We start from the raw sequence: 15,144 nt of genomic DNA on the forward strand, positions 1-15,144 counted from the left end.
GTTCACATACCCTGCCGTACAGGTGAAGTTCACTGTCAGACTGCAGTCGTTTTGCGTGTCGGTGATTAATTACCCAGGGCTTGTATAACGTTAGCTCAGTCTTGTTTCCTTGTCTTTAGCTAGGCGGAATCTTGGTGTTTAGTTCTTGAATCTGGTCATCATGGAGCAATATTTATTGCACATGACCTCAAAGAACAGCATTGTTGGCATCCAAAGACTTGTAGACCTTTAACTTCTCTCTTGTAAAATCACTCGGAGCTTCATTGCTTCACTCGGAGATTGTATATTTCGGGCTGGATGCTTGGTCACTTCGTCTCATCCAATATTCATTGGGAGGGTGCTATCGCAAATGGAGCTGTCAGATGAATGCAGCTCACTTTAACGTTAATTTTGCTGAATCACTGTGCTTGTCACTGGGTGACGAGCTGTTATAATATGCTGTAAGCATTATGTAAATAATATATATATATATATATAATATGCAAGTAATATATCTTATTTCTAAGACAACAACAAACTCTGCACCGCATCTGGTGTCATTCCCTCGCTGTAAATGCTGGCGCTCCCGGTTGATTTCTGCCACCTCCCTGCGCGCGCATCCTGAATGTTTACAAACATGGTAATTGGTCTATACATGCTGCTAATGACTTTGATCCTACTTCTCAGGAAAACACACTGACCTGTCCAGGTTCTTCCTGCTCCTCTTCCTCTTCCTCCTCCTCCTCAGTGGCGCTGTCTGTTTCGATGACGATTACATCATGCTTGTACTCTTCTGATGAGTCCTGTCCACTGATCTGAGACTCAGAGGGTTGAGACTCACTCACCTGATCCATGGGGACAGACAATGATTCTTCATCCCCCTCTCCTAATACGGGATAGGCTTCCTGTGAGGGATGATATCATCAGTGCACCAGTTGTCCATGGTTTGGATGAATCCTTACATTTATTATAAGGTGTTATTGAAAAGTGAAAGGGTTAATACCTCACTGGCATCCGGAGGCTGCTGAACATCTCCTGAAGATTCACCCATAGCATCATTACTCTCCTCAGTACCTGAAGCATCCTGGGGAAAAAAAGAACATTGATAGAAAATAGTGTAAAACAATCACAGTCTTCAGAATGGCCATGCACTACATGGAATAATCAACGGGTTTCATTTCTGCACTGCAAATCCAGCTTTTACAGGAGTGAAATTGTATTTTACACAGGTTGTGAAAGGCTGTGTAACCAAAAATATAAGGGACTCAATCAAATTACTGAAACTGACAGGGCCAATAAAAAAAAAAACATTTTAAACTCATATTTACCTTTTAATCCTTCTAAAAATCCAAACCCAAGTTATTTTAGTAAATGGAAAATAAAACTATGGGTCAAAACCCATTTATGTTAACAGAAATAAAATGCTAATAATAAAAATTACCAGTAGATCAGTCAAGCACATGGTTATGTTTAAAAACATATTTTCTATCTAGACATAAAACAGATGTTCTAACTAGGGGTACACCGATCAGGATTTTTGAAGCCGATACAGAGTAACTATTCCTTGTCATGGTGATCGGCAGATACAGAGTACCGATTCTGATGCTTCAAGCTTTAATGCATAAAGCGCATTTTCAGTCCAAGTATGACATGTAAGCTTAAGATACCATTTAGTGTGGATTTGTCATGGTCAGAAGCAACTTAACAGAACAAAATAGATTAAAAAGGCAAAAAAAAAAAACATCAAGAAAAATCACTAATAAAGCAAATTTGGAAACATTGCAAATAATGGAAGAAGAATTCAACATGTCTCAATGAAGTTTGGAGCGCATATTCAATGCATAAGGAGTTAAAATGCATACCTATAATGAAGTAGCTCCATAAACTACTGCTTATTATAATACTTATATTACAATAAGTTATATTATTATATATTCAAGTTAAAAAAGTTTTTTTTTTATTTCCCTAATATTTCCAGCCAGGATTTAATGAACTTGCAATATTGTTAAAAACACAAGACATTTAGTTCTAATATGTAAAAAATATTTCAGTTTGAATGTGTCTTTTGCTTGTAAACTTGTAAAAATACAATTGTGACAATGCTTCATGAGATAGGCCAGATTAGTGTGTACCAATCGAGTCATGAAATGCATCCCTAGTTCTAACTATTTTCAAGTGCTAAAAAAGTAAACTTGGCATAATCTTGGCACAATCTTTAACATGAATAAGTTTGTCTGAAAAAAGTAAACTTGGCATAATCTTTAACATGAATAAGTTTGTCTGAATTCCACATAATTTTTCCCTTTTATCCGTTTAGGCTGCATTAGTATGGTTTTTAGTTCAGTGTCTGTTCAAACTATTACTTTACAGAGCTTTGCACTAGAGTTAATGTAAGCTGTGCAGACGTCAAACTACTCTACACTGAACGTGTTCTGTGAACTCTGAAAACTGAAATAAATGCATAAAAAGACAGCAATGCGTTCACAAAATGAAATCTAAACTAATACTAACAAAACCATCAATGAAATAAACTAACAAGAAAAAGAAATTTAAAGCAAATAAATGAATAAATATAATGAATAAATATATTTTTATTATAATTTAGTTGTCAGTTACACTATTTTTAGTCTTTGTGCATGTATATTCATGTTTGCCAACAAAATTAATTGATGAAATTGTGTGAGATTTGGCAAGGAGGCCATCCAAATTTTACTGAAAAGTATTTGAAAGAAATTTCGCAGCCAAAATGAACACAATTGCAATTGCAAATTCGCAGATCTGAGTTAATTTTGTAATAAACCAACTACAGCACAGTGACAAGTACACAAGTATGTACACTGCTTACCTCCAGACCCACTCTTCTTACAATGCGGAGCTTCTTCATGATGGGTGGATGTGTAGAGTCATCCTGTGTGGTGTCCGTCACCTCAGTGGAGCTCTCCTCATGCTCCTCTCGCACTCGCTTGGCCACCGAAGAACCCGTTGTTGCAGAAACTGACAAAGAAATGGTACATCACTTTAAAACACAAAGTAAGGTCATCCTAAATCATAAAACCTCATACTAGGCAGTCTTCATTTACAAGAATATGCTAAATATTTACAATATTTTATGAATATCACGCAATGAAAGTGTTTCCATTAACTGAGGGAAAAACAAAAACAATATTCACCCTTTCATTATAAAAACATTGGCGACATATAGATAGATTTACATATGTTATAGCCAATGCACCAGCCATTACATTATACTCATATAGTTTTCACATGAGACTGAGACGAGCGTTAAATATCATTTCAGCATCGATATCGCAATGTGATCATTCACAATAGTAATGTCACAGGATATTTAATGTTAACCCTGAATTATAAATCATCATGTGTATGTATTTTTGATTTTAAAAGCATTCAGACATAAGAAACTGTATAGTTTTCTAACTTTAATGACAACTTATTTTATGTAATTATTTATAGAATGAATATTATATACTATTATTTTACATGTGATTATTCATTTTACTGTATCTGAATACTGTACGACACCTCAGAAAACCCTAACACGCAGTTTATTTCATTTGTATCTTTTTTAATGCGTTTATTTATGCTTGTGTATTTTATGCAGATGCCCTTCATGGAACATCCCTATTTGGAAAGAATTGAAGTCATCTGGTGAAATTGTATTCATATCGCAGTATATATTGCAGAAAAACTAAATATTGCAATGTCCGATTTTTCCAATACTGTGCAGCCCTAATAGCCAGGCAAAATACTGTACTTTGGAGCGGCCACATTCAAGATGAAAAGATCCCTTTTTTTTTTTTAGATCTTTTGAAAGGTTTGGAGCCTCCTGCAGCACATGTAGCATCAATACCAAGAAAGCCAGTTCTACAAATAAAAGCATAGCCGTGTCTTTTTCGAATGCTCATGTGACTTTTAATAATTAATTAATTACTAATTTACTAGTAAATGTGATGGGAGTGTCCATTGTTTTGTGAAATATTGCTTTTTGAAATTGCTTTGTAAAAATAAAAACATTAAGCATGCGTAAATCTTTTAGCAATATATTGCAATATTTGTTGTTACTATAACATTTATTTTACAATTAGGCACATTTTAAAGTTAAACATTTCAACTTGGGCTATCTGAAAGGTAAAATAAATAGTTGTCTTTACAAATTAAATTTAAAAAAATAAATAAATAAAAAATAAAAATCAAACTCACAATTGAAATTTTCTTTATATATTTAGCTACCAGTTAGGCCATTTCTGACATGGGTCAAAAAGCCATTTTAGTAAGACAACGTGTATATTAAGTGTAAATGGGGTTTAATTGCATCCGACATCAACAATAAATGTTTGTGATCTCTACTTGGTTGTTTGTACCTGTACCAAAGACAGCGGTGGAGGTGGAGGGCCTCTCCATCTGAGAGCTATGCACCGCTTCCATAATGCTGGTTGCTGGTTCCTGGCTGGCCTGCTGCTGAGTGGGCTGGACGAAGGCAGTGGCTTGGCTCTGCTGCAGGCTGAGGATTGGCTGTGTGGTCTGTATGTTTGGGCTGGTGGAGCGCACTGAGCCACTGGTGCTGCCAAACACAGTCACATGCTCCAGCGGACCCTCTGTGGATTGTAGAGCTGATGGGACAAACCAAAGACAAATTTGCATTTCATTAAATCGATTTCTAACATTTCATCAAACCAGATTTCAACCGACTTTCAGCCTTACCTTCCTGCGTTTCAACCTGTGTGGTGGGCATGACTGTGGCTGTGGGTGTGGTAACAGGAGCAGGCGTTATCATTGGACGGATGCTTGCTTTAGGAGTGGACTTGCTGCCTGCGATTGGTGAAGGCTTGCTAGGGGTGGCGGCAACTAACGTGGGCTTGATGTTGGCAGTGGGTGGTTCAGACTGACTTGCACTTTTAATAGAAGAAATTTGGAAAAAAGAATAAACAACACTGGAACAAAAGATGCATTTTACTTTAAAGTTAAATTTATATGGATTATTTTACCGCTTTAAGTTAAAAATACAATAATAGCACAAACATAAAAGTTCCTTTGTATATAAAAAAACAATTTAAATGATATCTTAAACATTATATCTAGTAGTGAACATTCGAAATGAATCAAATTCCATCAAGTTGTCTTGAGACAAGAATGGGTATTGTTCAATACAGATATTGGTTTAAGGACAACTTTGATGAAAGTTTCTGATCCACTGCAAATGTAGACTAAGTTATATACACTCATCGGCCACTTTATTAGGTACACTTGTCCAACTGCTCGTTAATGTAAATTTCAAATGGGCCAATAACATGGCAGCAACTCAATGCATTTAGACATAGTCGAGATGACCTGCTGCAGTTCAAACTGAGCATCAGAATTTAAAAGAAAGGTGATTTAAGGTACTTTGAACGTGGCATGGTTGTTGATGCCAGACAGCTGGTGAGTATTTCAGAAATTGCTAATCTACTGGGATTTTCACGCACAACCATCTCTAGGGTTTGCAGAGAATGGTCCAAAAAAGAGAAAATATCCAGTGAGCGGAAGTTCTGTGCATAAATGCTTTGTTGATGCCTTAGGTCCGAGGAGAATGGCCAGACTGGTTCCAGTTGATAGTTAGGCAACAGTAATTCAATCATTACAACCAAGGTATGCAGAAGAGAAACACTGAATGAACAACATGTCAAACCTTGAGGCGAATGGGCTACGGCAGCAGAAGACTGCTGACTGCTAAGTGGTGTAATGGTGTGGGGGATACTTTGCACAGATGGGGCCCTTTAGCACCAATTGAGCATTGTGTCAAGCCAGTCTACCCAAGTATTGTTGTTGACCATCTCTATCCCTTTATGACCACAGTGTACCCATCTTCTGATGGCTACTTTCAGCAGGATAACACACCATGTCAAAGCGCGAATCATCTCAGACTGTTTTTTTGAACATGACAATGAGTTCGCTGTACTCAAATGACCTCCTCAGTCACCATATCTCAATCCAATAAAGTCCGTTTGAGATGTGGTAGAATAGGAGATTTGCATTATGGATGTGCAGCCAACAAAATCAGCAGCAACTGCGTGATGCTATCATGTCAATATGGACTAAAATCTCTGAGGAAAATTTCCAGTACCTTCTTGAATCTATTCCACGAAGGATTCAGACAGTAATACCCAGCACTAGTAAGGTGTACCTAATAAAGTGGCCAGCGGGTGTATAATATGCATGCAATAATTTGCATATATGGTAAATTACCTTCCTCTGTCAGCAGCAGGCGTAGGCTTGAGTGTGATCTGACGAGCATCTGATGACCTCGGTGCCTCTTGAACCTGGAAAAAAAATAAAAACTACTTTTATCAATAAAAAAAGGACAAATACTTGAACTTGACTGTTTATTTATTGCCACATCAGCAACTTATGGATATTCCATGAAAAAAAAAAAAAAAAAAAATTCAATACACCTAAAACATTTCAAGATAAGAAAATCTTCATATTTTCAATAAGAGATGATACACAAACAAATATATAAATAGAAATAAATAAAATTTACCTGTTAAATACATTCTAGTTCAATATTTGATAAATAACTTTTTTTCTAGCGGTACCATTTTAAAAACATCCAAAATGTCTTTATTTTAAGAATTTTGTCTAATGGTACTTAAACGTTCACATTCTAATAAAATGTGTTTTATTGTTAGAGCAGCTTGACAGTAATTACATGTTGGATGTGCATCATTTTTCAATAACGATTAAATATTAATGCAAATAGCAGAAAGTGCTGCTTGTGGTCCTTTACCTTGCTCTGGCCAGGCTCCTGAGCTTCATCTCTCTGTTCTCCATGTCTCTCCTGCTGTTCACGAAGTTCCCTCAGCTCTCGTTCTTGTCGGCTAAGTCGACCTTCATATTGAGACTTCAGTGCACTCATCCTCACCTCCAGCTCCTCTCGCTGCAGCTTCAGCTCCTCGTTTTCTTTCGCCAGCTGCTCCTTTGCACCTAAAACAGACACCGGTGCATTTACATTGCCATACTTTACACTGCAGCCCTGACTTTACTTTTTTAGTGCAAAAGAACTAATTCAGAAATCATTATGATATGCTGACTTTGTTTCAAGAAACACTTATTTTAAATGTTTGTGCTTTTCCAAAAAATCATCATATCACTCGGCTCTTAAGATTTTTCTGGACTTAACACCAGTAATCTTAAAAAACTCATCTGTTTATGCAGAGGCTGATATTAATTCCTTGCCTGTGTTTTCACACACATATATCAGAGAACAGTATCAATGCATTCTATGGCACTTTTAAATAAGTGTCATGATTTAACGGAAAGTCTAAATTGAGTTGGCCCACGGGGTCAAACATTTGCAGGATTAATGCACTAGTCAAATGTTCTGATTTACTAACTGTTGAGCTGGTTGAGCTTCTGTTTGGCCCCCAAGAAGGCTTTCTTGGTCTTCTCCTCTTTATCAGCGATCTGCTGTCGGAGCTGCTCCTCCAGTTTGCCCTTGTCCTGCAGTTCTGCTTTTAGACGGCTGAGCTCAGGCTGCACTTGTGTCAGCTGTTCCTGTAGGCTCTTCACCTCTGCTTCACGCTCCTGCAACGTCTGCACACACCAACATCAACACGTTTTAATATGCCGATAAACAACAATGAAGAACCTTACAACTACAAACTCCTCCAACTGTTTTCCGAAAAGCCCAATAAAGCAAAACAAGAACACCAGTCTCACTCCATCAAAATAACTTCACACTGCACTGTCTCAAAAGTAAATGAGCAAACAACACTCAATTACTCTCCTGCTTTCTGGATTAAAGACTTTATTACCATTATATAATGTGAACTAAACCAGAGAAACTCACAATGGCATTGTCTGTGATTGTGTACTGTGTTTTACAACACAAGACCAGATGTGCCAGCACTCTGAGGGTTTAAACAGATGTGGCTCTGTACAAGTTATCATGGCAAGGAAGTTTTACTTCTATGGGAGTTTTATGTTCTATATGACTTCTATGTTCTATAATGTTTATTTTTTAAATGAGATGGTAAAGGGTTTGTTCATACATAGTTTCATTTAGTAGTTTATTTAAGCATAAATACGGATCATTGTTCAAAAAAGACAACACAGCAAGTGTTAAATTGGTGCTTAACCATACGTGCTTAACATTAGATCAGTCAAAGTCAGGTTTCTTCTTGAGTGAAAAGCATGGTTGAGCAGTCTTTTATTAGATTATTTTAAGGGATTGTGTCTTTTCAGTCTTGGATTAAACTACTGAATTAATGTGAATAACTTTTATATTTGAATTGTATTGTTAAAGTATTTATAGTTCCTTTCAATGAAAAGGACATAAATCCTCTGATATTTTCATTTGTTCTTAAAAAAGATAGCAAGGAAGAATTAAAGGAACCCTCCACTTTTTTTTTTTTTTACAAATCCCAAAGAGTTTTAACCCAACCTCCGGGTCTGGCAGAAGCACTTTTAGCTTAACATAGATCATTAAATCAGATTTGACCTGTAGCATCATGGAATCGAGTCTGGCCTTGATTTATGAATAAGCATATAGAAGAACAACTGCCTTATGTGAAGTCCTTTGTTTTTTTGTTTGTTTTTTTTAACCGTTGAGTTTTTTAAAAATCTATACGGTTTTTCAAGTATTTTAAAAGTAAACTGTTCTTTATTTTTGTTGTATATGGAGTTCTGCATACTCATATATATATATATATATATATATATATATATATATATATATATATATATATATATATATATATATATATATATATATATATATATATTTTTTTTTTTTATAACTGTACTAAAAGTAAACATGTTCATGAGTGTCCTCCAAATTTATCTACAATCTAATCATACTAAATTCTAATTCTATTAACTCTGCAACTGTACGCCTTAATTTATTTTTTACCACTTTTTTATCATGACATTTACTTTTTTTTATACTTTTAGTATAAACAGCCTCATCCATTTGGTGATGTACATGCACAGTCAGTGGATGCTTGTTCTGCAGAGCCAGACAAAAACATAAATAAAGTTTTATAGGGTTTGGAATGATAAACACGGTTATGTTCATGTACTTGAATAAACAAACTCCAGCCAGCACCAATAGAGGCTTCCTGTTTTTATAAAGCAAAAATCACTTGACTAGATTTGAGAGCAGCACAATATGCCTTAAAGAGCCAGTATTATGGGTTTTTGAAAATGACCTTCCATGCTGTGTGCAAACACGGCTCTAAGTAAATGAAAACATCCAGCTGATGTTTAAAAATACTGCTTCAACAATGTTGATAAATGTAGCAGGTGCTTCTCTCGGTGTTGCGCTGAATGCAGTTAACCAAATTGCAACAGACTGGGTCATCAGACCAATCAGTGCAGATTAGCATTGGGCTAAGGAGGGATTTTTGGAACCAATGAATCGCTGAAAAAATCATATTAGAGTTGTTAGGAAAATAAATAAATAAAAATAAATGCATATTATAGGACAATGAAAGTGTTTCTGACCTGCATGCATATAAGAATAAGCCCAAAACCAAAATATGATCTTTTTTATGCATAATAGGGGCTCTTTAAATGAAAGAGTACCTTCTGTATGCAGTCCAGCTGAGTTTCCAGCTCTGAGGTTCGATTCTGTGTCTGACTCAATGAGCTCTTCAGGTTCTGAATCTCCTGCACTGAGGCCTGACGGTCTTCCTGCTCCTGGGCTGGTTTAGAAGCAGCCTCTGCCACCATCTGTCCAATTCATGAGACACTGATTAATACAGGATTTCTTTAATAGGATAAAAAATAATAATTGACATGTTCTTGTATACCTTATCATGCTGTTCTTTGAGCTCTTCATACTGGGTTTTGTAGCGACGGCCAATTTTCTTGACCTGCGTGATGGTTTTGACTTTCTCCTGGATGTCCAGTGTTTTTGCCTCCAGCTCCTTCTTCAGACTGTCTCGTTCAGTGGTGACCTTCCCCAGGCTGTCTTGCAGGTTCTGCACTTGGCTCTGAGCCGTGGTGATTGAAGCTTGGCTCCTGTTTGGTAGGTAGAGAATATTAAAAACCTCTATTAAGAGCAAAAACAGATTTTAAAGTTTATAATTCAATCAATTTGCACACTGACCGGGCCACCTCATTCTTCAGTTTGCCAGTCTCCTCTGTGAGCTGCTGGATGCGTTTAAGATGAGTCTCTCTCTCAGAATGAAGCTTCTTGCTTTCCTCCTGATCGCTGTCCTTCTGCTGATTCAAGAGTTGCTGCACAACCAACCAAATCAGTTCAATATGGTAAAGAAGACCAGCAGTCAAGTTTAAACATGTCTCAAGATTGTTACATTCATTACACAGAAGAGTGAGATTGAGAGACCTGTGTGCGAGACTTCAAGCGCTTGACATCCTCCTCCAGAAGCCTCTTCTCAGCCTGTAACATGCCACTCTTCTCACTCAGTTCACCATTGGCCTCCTGCAGAGGCTTGATGTCTGCTTCGAGCTTACGCATCTACAATATACAACATTGACATGACAGTCCATGTGCATAGTGTACACTTAGTGTTAAATGTGTTATTCTTTTTTGTAACCCTAACTGTTAACTCTAAACTCTGATTACTCTGATATATGTTTAATGCAAAAAAAAAAAAAAACACATTACACAAGTATATAATCAATATACTTAAAGCAAAAAATTAACAAAAAACAATCAATCAATTGACTTTTATTTCAAACATTTTAGGTTGGAAGTAGCCCATGGCTCAGCTAATGAACTGTCACTTATGAGTAGGGCCAAAAGAAAAGAAAAAAAAAAGAAGAAAATCTGTGAAATTATGCAGAATGATTTTGAGTGCAACTAAAAATGGACTACTTTAAATAAAAAAAAACATGCATTTGTAACTTGTATTTAAGATTTACGATGCATATCCAATTAAATCTACTTGTTTGGTAAACTAAGCAAGTATCTATAATAGATCTACTAAGTCAGAAAACATTACTTTAGAAACTGTATTGTAAACAAATCATAAATATTTACATGTTATTCATTAAAATTAATGAAAGTATTATATAAAAGCAGAATAAATAGACTCACAATGGGCTAAAGAAATTGTGGATTTCTGCACAAATAGATTCCACATGGGCCTACTTATGAGGTAGTGAAGTTTAAATTGATCATTTATTTGCTGTATAACCATTTGAGTAAAGAAAAAATATATATTTGAAAACACTCCTGCTGGTTTGCAATTTCTGGGTTAAGACATGACAACACTGCTTGTTCTCAAACTACATTTACTCATATTAAATTACTTAACCAGGACTCATTTTAAGATTCCAGAAGTTTCCAGATTTGTATGGTGGCATGCAGTGGTGTAAAATAACTAATTACAAATACTCAAATTACTGCAAAATTGTAATTAGCTTACAAGTTAGTTTTGTACCAAGTAGTTTGTATGTACTTTCTTTCCCTAAAGTACATTTTTATTGCAGCATCTGTACTTTTACTCCACTACATTGCTTCAACCTGCAGTCACTACTTTGTTTCTTGCCTATGGGGGTTAGAAAAATCAGTCCTGTGGTTCCTGACCAATCAAATCGCACATAGAAGAAAATCACATCATAAGGAACTACCTCAAGACATGTGCGCTTTATAATTGCAGCAAACTGCTTGGAAGCATTAAAAGTGTTGAAGAAGTCCAAAATCTTTACACGCATTGACCTAGAGCACAGGTGTCAAACTTAGTTCCAAAAGGGCCGCAGCCCTGAACAGTTTAGTTCCAACCCTAATTAAACACACCTGATCCAACAAAGTGAGTCCTTCAGGCTTGTATGAAACCTACAGGTAAGTGTGTTGGAGCAGGGTTGGAACTAAACTGTGCAGGGATTCGGCCCTCCAGGAATTGAGTTTGACACCCGACCTAGAGACTGTTTAGATGCATGTTACTAATGAGAAGATCACGGATGTTTACTGTATGTTTATGTCCAAAAACACCCAGCCGGCACAAGATGTCAACATGACTTCAGATTGACGTTGTGCCCTCATGTCATGGGGATGTTGCATTTTCTTTGGAAATGAAAATCGGGTTGACATCAGAACTCAAAGTCAGACCAATGTCAATGTCCAACCTAAAACCAACCAAATATCAACGTCTAATGATGACACAGTTTGAAGTTGTGTGGACATTACCACTAAGATGTCTATCAGATGTTGGATTTTGGTTGCCATACCGGACCAAGAAATGTCAGTATTTGATGTTAATATGACGTTGGTTTAGGATGATGGCTCGATGTTGGATTTTGGTCACTTTCTAACAACCTAAAATCAACCAAATATCAATGTCATTTGACAACATTATTGAACTTCAAAATATCGTTGTCCTTAGACGCTGGCTAGCATTAAATTTTAGTCACCTGACATAATAACCTAAATCTGACCTAATATTAGCATCTTATGACATTGTGTGCCTTCTGGGCAATAACTAAATGCACTACAGAATGTTTACACACACACCCACATGTACAAATTACATGTAAAAGTATCAGCTATTCACAGCGTAATACTCACTACTCACTACTCTTAAGTACATTTGAAAGGTGTAATTTTTACTCATACCTTGAGTAATATTTACAACAGATACTTTTACTCTATTCGCACTAAATTTTTACGCAAGTACAGGTACTTTTACTAGAGTAAAAATTTCCAGTACTCTTTCCACCACTGGTGGCATGTTGATTCTGCCTTCTTTTTTTTTACACTGCAAGTAGGAGATACGTTATTTTTAAATATATTGTATTTTTCTTAAAATTAACTCAATTCTATATACCTACGAAGAATGTCAAGTCAAGAAAGTAGTCTTCATGAATGATGCATAATATATGCATTTAAGAACTTGCCTTGGCCTGAGTCTGCTGCAGCTCATGCTCCAGTCGATTTTTCTCATTTTTCAGCATTTTGTTGGTCTCTGTAAGAGCACTCATGCTCTCCATCCTCTTCATCGTCTCTTCCTGCTGTACCAAGGTCTTTGTTGTCACCTGAAGAAAAGAGATAAATGCATTTTTATTTAAATCAGATCAAGTTACAATCAACAACAACAAAAAAAAAACATTCAAATGGATGTATTAACCAAACATAAAAACTTAAAGCAGATTTTAAATCTAATCCCTCAAATCTAAACTTGCACAACACAAACGACATGAGCTCCTGTTTATAAAACTCAATTACGGTGAACAAAAAACGTTAAGGACCTGCAACTTCTCTCTCTCTACATTCAGGCTGTCCTGTAGTTCCTTCAGCTCACACTCCAGATACTCCATGCGCTGTTTGTAGCGAAGGGTCTCCACCTCGGCCACTTCCAGTCGGGTCTCTGCAATCTCCTTCTCCCGCCGGACAAACCTGATGGGTAAGAGGGTCTACGTCATCACTAGCTCTTACTCATACATACAGTGATGCATTTTAAAGATCATGTCGATAAAGGGGTTTTACCTGAGGATGTCCAGTATCTGCTCATGAGACTTGCCCTCCTCGTTCAGAGAGATGTTCAGACTGCTCTCTCCAGTCTCCTGCTGGGTTGAGGCAGTGATCTTGCTGCTCAAGTTCTCCATCTGCACATGGAGCAAGGTGTTCTGCTTCTGCAGCTCCTCGGCTCTCTTTTGCTCTTTAGAAAGCGTTTCCTAAAAATAAAAATAAAAAAGTCAGGCAAATAAAATAGTGCTAAAGCGAAAGATCATGAACTACAGCCCAACCGAAGAAGCATGATTTTGTTTAATTGTTTAAAATACATAATTTAATTATTGTTTTGATTACCAAAACTGCAATCCCAATAAATAAAATTAACCCAAATAAGTTATTTTTTATAAAACATTAGTAAATAAAACATATTTGGAGTATAATAGAACTACAACATAATAAACACTGTACTATAATAGATTAGCAGTGCTTCCCACAGGTTTAAAATATACTTGAGGCGGTAGCCGAATTACCTACATGCGATTAAAAAAAAGAAAAAGTAATTTTTAACAATATTTATTATACATCGTTTCTTTTCAATGAGTTGAAGGTTTTTTAGCTTTTTATAAACACATTTCTAACAGCAGTCAGTTTAGATGTAATTTCGTCCTCTCTGAGTAAATAGAAAAGTTTATCTGTGTCGTTTAGATCAGAGAATTAATTATATGTTTCTCTCGATCTTACGGCTGTGCACACGCTGTCAGCTGCAAAGCCAAGCAAAAGTAAATCAGGCTTAAAATAAAAGTGTAATGGAAAAACACTTAATCTTAACGACGGCTTAGAAAGCGAAACCAAAAGCTGAATCCCAGACATTTTAGGAGATTTAGAAACCATGGACATACACATTTTAAGTCCCTAAAAAAGTGGGTTTCTGTGGTTCTCTGCAGAATGTTGACAGTTCTTGCACACACACACACAACGACAAGTAGGAAACGTGTAGAAAAGATTTTCCATTTTTTATTGGGCAAATACAAAAAAAAAAGTGTAAGGATAATAATAATAATAATAAAAATAAATAAATAATGTAACCAAATATACTTGGGTGGCCGTTAATATACCTAGGCACTCATCCAGGTAAAGTCTATGTGTGTGGGAAGCACTGGATTAGAATAGTTAAATCAGTTATTTTTCATCATTATTATTAATTAATTTCAGATTCTTACATTTGATAAATCATTGCAAAATGTGTTAATATATATATATATATATATATATATATATATATATATATATATATATATATATATATATATATACCCTGATATTCAATGTCTGGAATATACCTTTTAAAATCCAACTTTTTAGGCACTTTTGGGAAACCTGATTATAGCATTTGATTTATGAGGGCCTGTAAAGGGCCTGTAAAGCTTCTTCCTCCTCTGCCATCCACAAGATCTTACCTTTAGTCTCTTCTCCTGCATTACCCAGTCTGTGCGGTACTGATGCAGTTCAGATGCAGCTTTCTGAGCTTTCTCCTCGAGCTGCTTCATGTTTTGTGTTAAAAGCTGTCCCTGTTTCTTGGCGGCCTGCAGGGCTTCCACATCTGCAGCATGCAGCATGAGCTCTCGCTCGTATTTATTCTGAGCCTCTGCAGCCAGCTTAGCCTGAAGCAAAAAATATAAGACACAGGTAAGTAAACATAAGAAATTCTACAATTAGCTGCCTGAAGACATGATTGGCTAATTTAGTGTAAG

General features: G+C 36.2%; 1 protein-coding gene across 3 annotated transcripts in view; it reads right to left on the reverse strand.

Moving 5' to 3' along the window:
• The window catches only part of LOC141378042 (nucleoprotein TPR-like), an 84,605-nt gene extending 69,676 nt beyond the window's left edge, over positions 1–14,929 (reverse strand). The window contains exons 1-16 of one of the 3 annotated variants that reach the window (XM_073924918.1): positions 14,851–14,929; positions 13,427–13,614; positions 13,189–13,336; positions 12,838–12,975; positions 10,325–10,456; positions 10,085–10,215; positions 9,786–9,996; positions 9,559–9,705; positions 7,368–7,566; positions 6,761–6,957; positions 6,220–6,293; positions 4,699–4,889; positions 4,359–4,607; positions 2,825–2,973; positions 983–1,063; positions 681–884 (exon numbers count right to left, since the gene is read on the reverse strand). The gene's annotated coding sequence lies outside the window, so the exon portion shown is untranslated. Of the gene's footprint in view, positions 1–680; positions 885–982; positions 1,064–2,824; positions 2,974–4,358; positions 4,608–4,698; positions 4,893–6,219; positions 6,294–6,760; positions 6,958–7,367; positions 7,567–9,558; positions 9,706–9,785; positions 9,997–10,084; positions 10,216–10,324; positions 10,457–12,837; positions 12,976–13,188; positions 13,337–13,426; positions 13,615–14,850 lie in introns of those variants that run through there. The other 2 variants (XM_073924908.1, XM_073924913.1) reach the window with 2 other exon arrangements.
• Positions 14,930–15,144: the final 215 nt, after the last annotated feature.

The sequence above is a fragment of the Danio rerio genome, chromosome 2 (genome assembly GCF_049306965.1).
Source record: "Danio rerio strain Tuebingen ecotype United States chromosome 2, GRCz12tu, whole genome shotgun sequence".
NCBI classification, from domain to species: domain Eukaryota; kingdom Metazoa; phylum Chordata; class Actinopteri; order Cypriniformes; family Danionidae; genus Danio; species Danio rerio.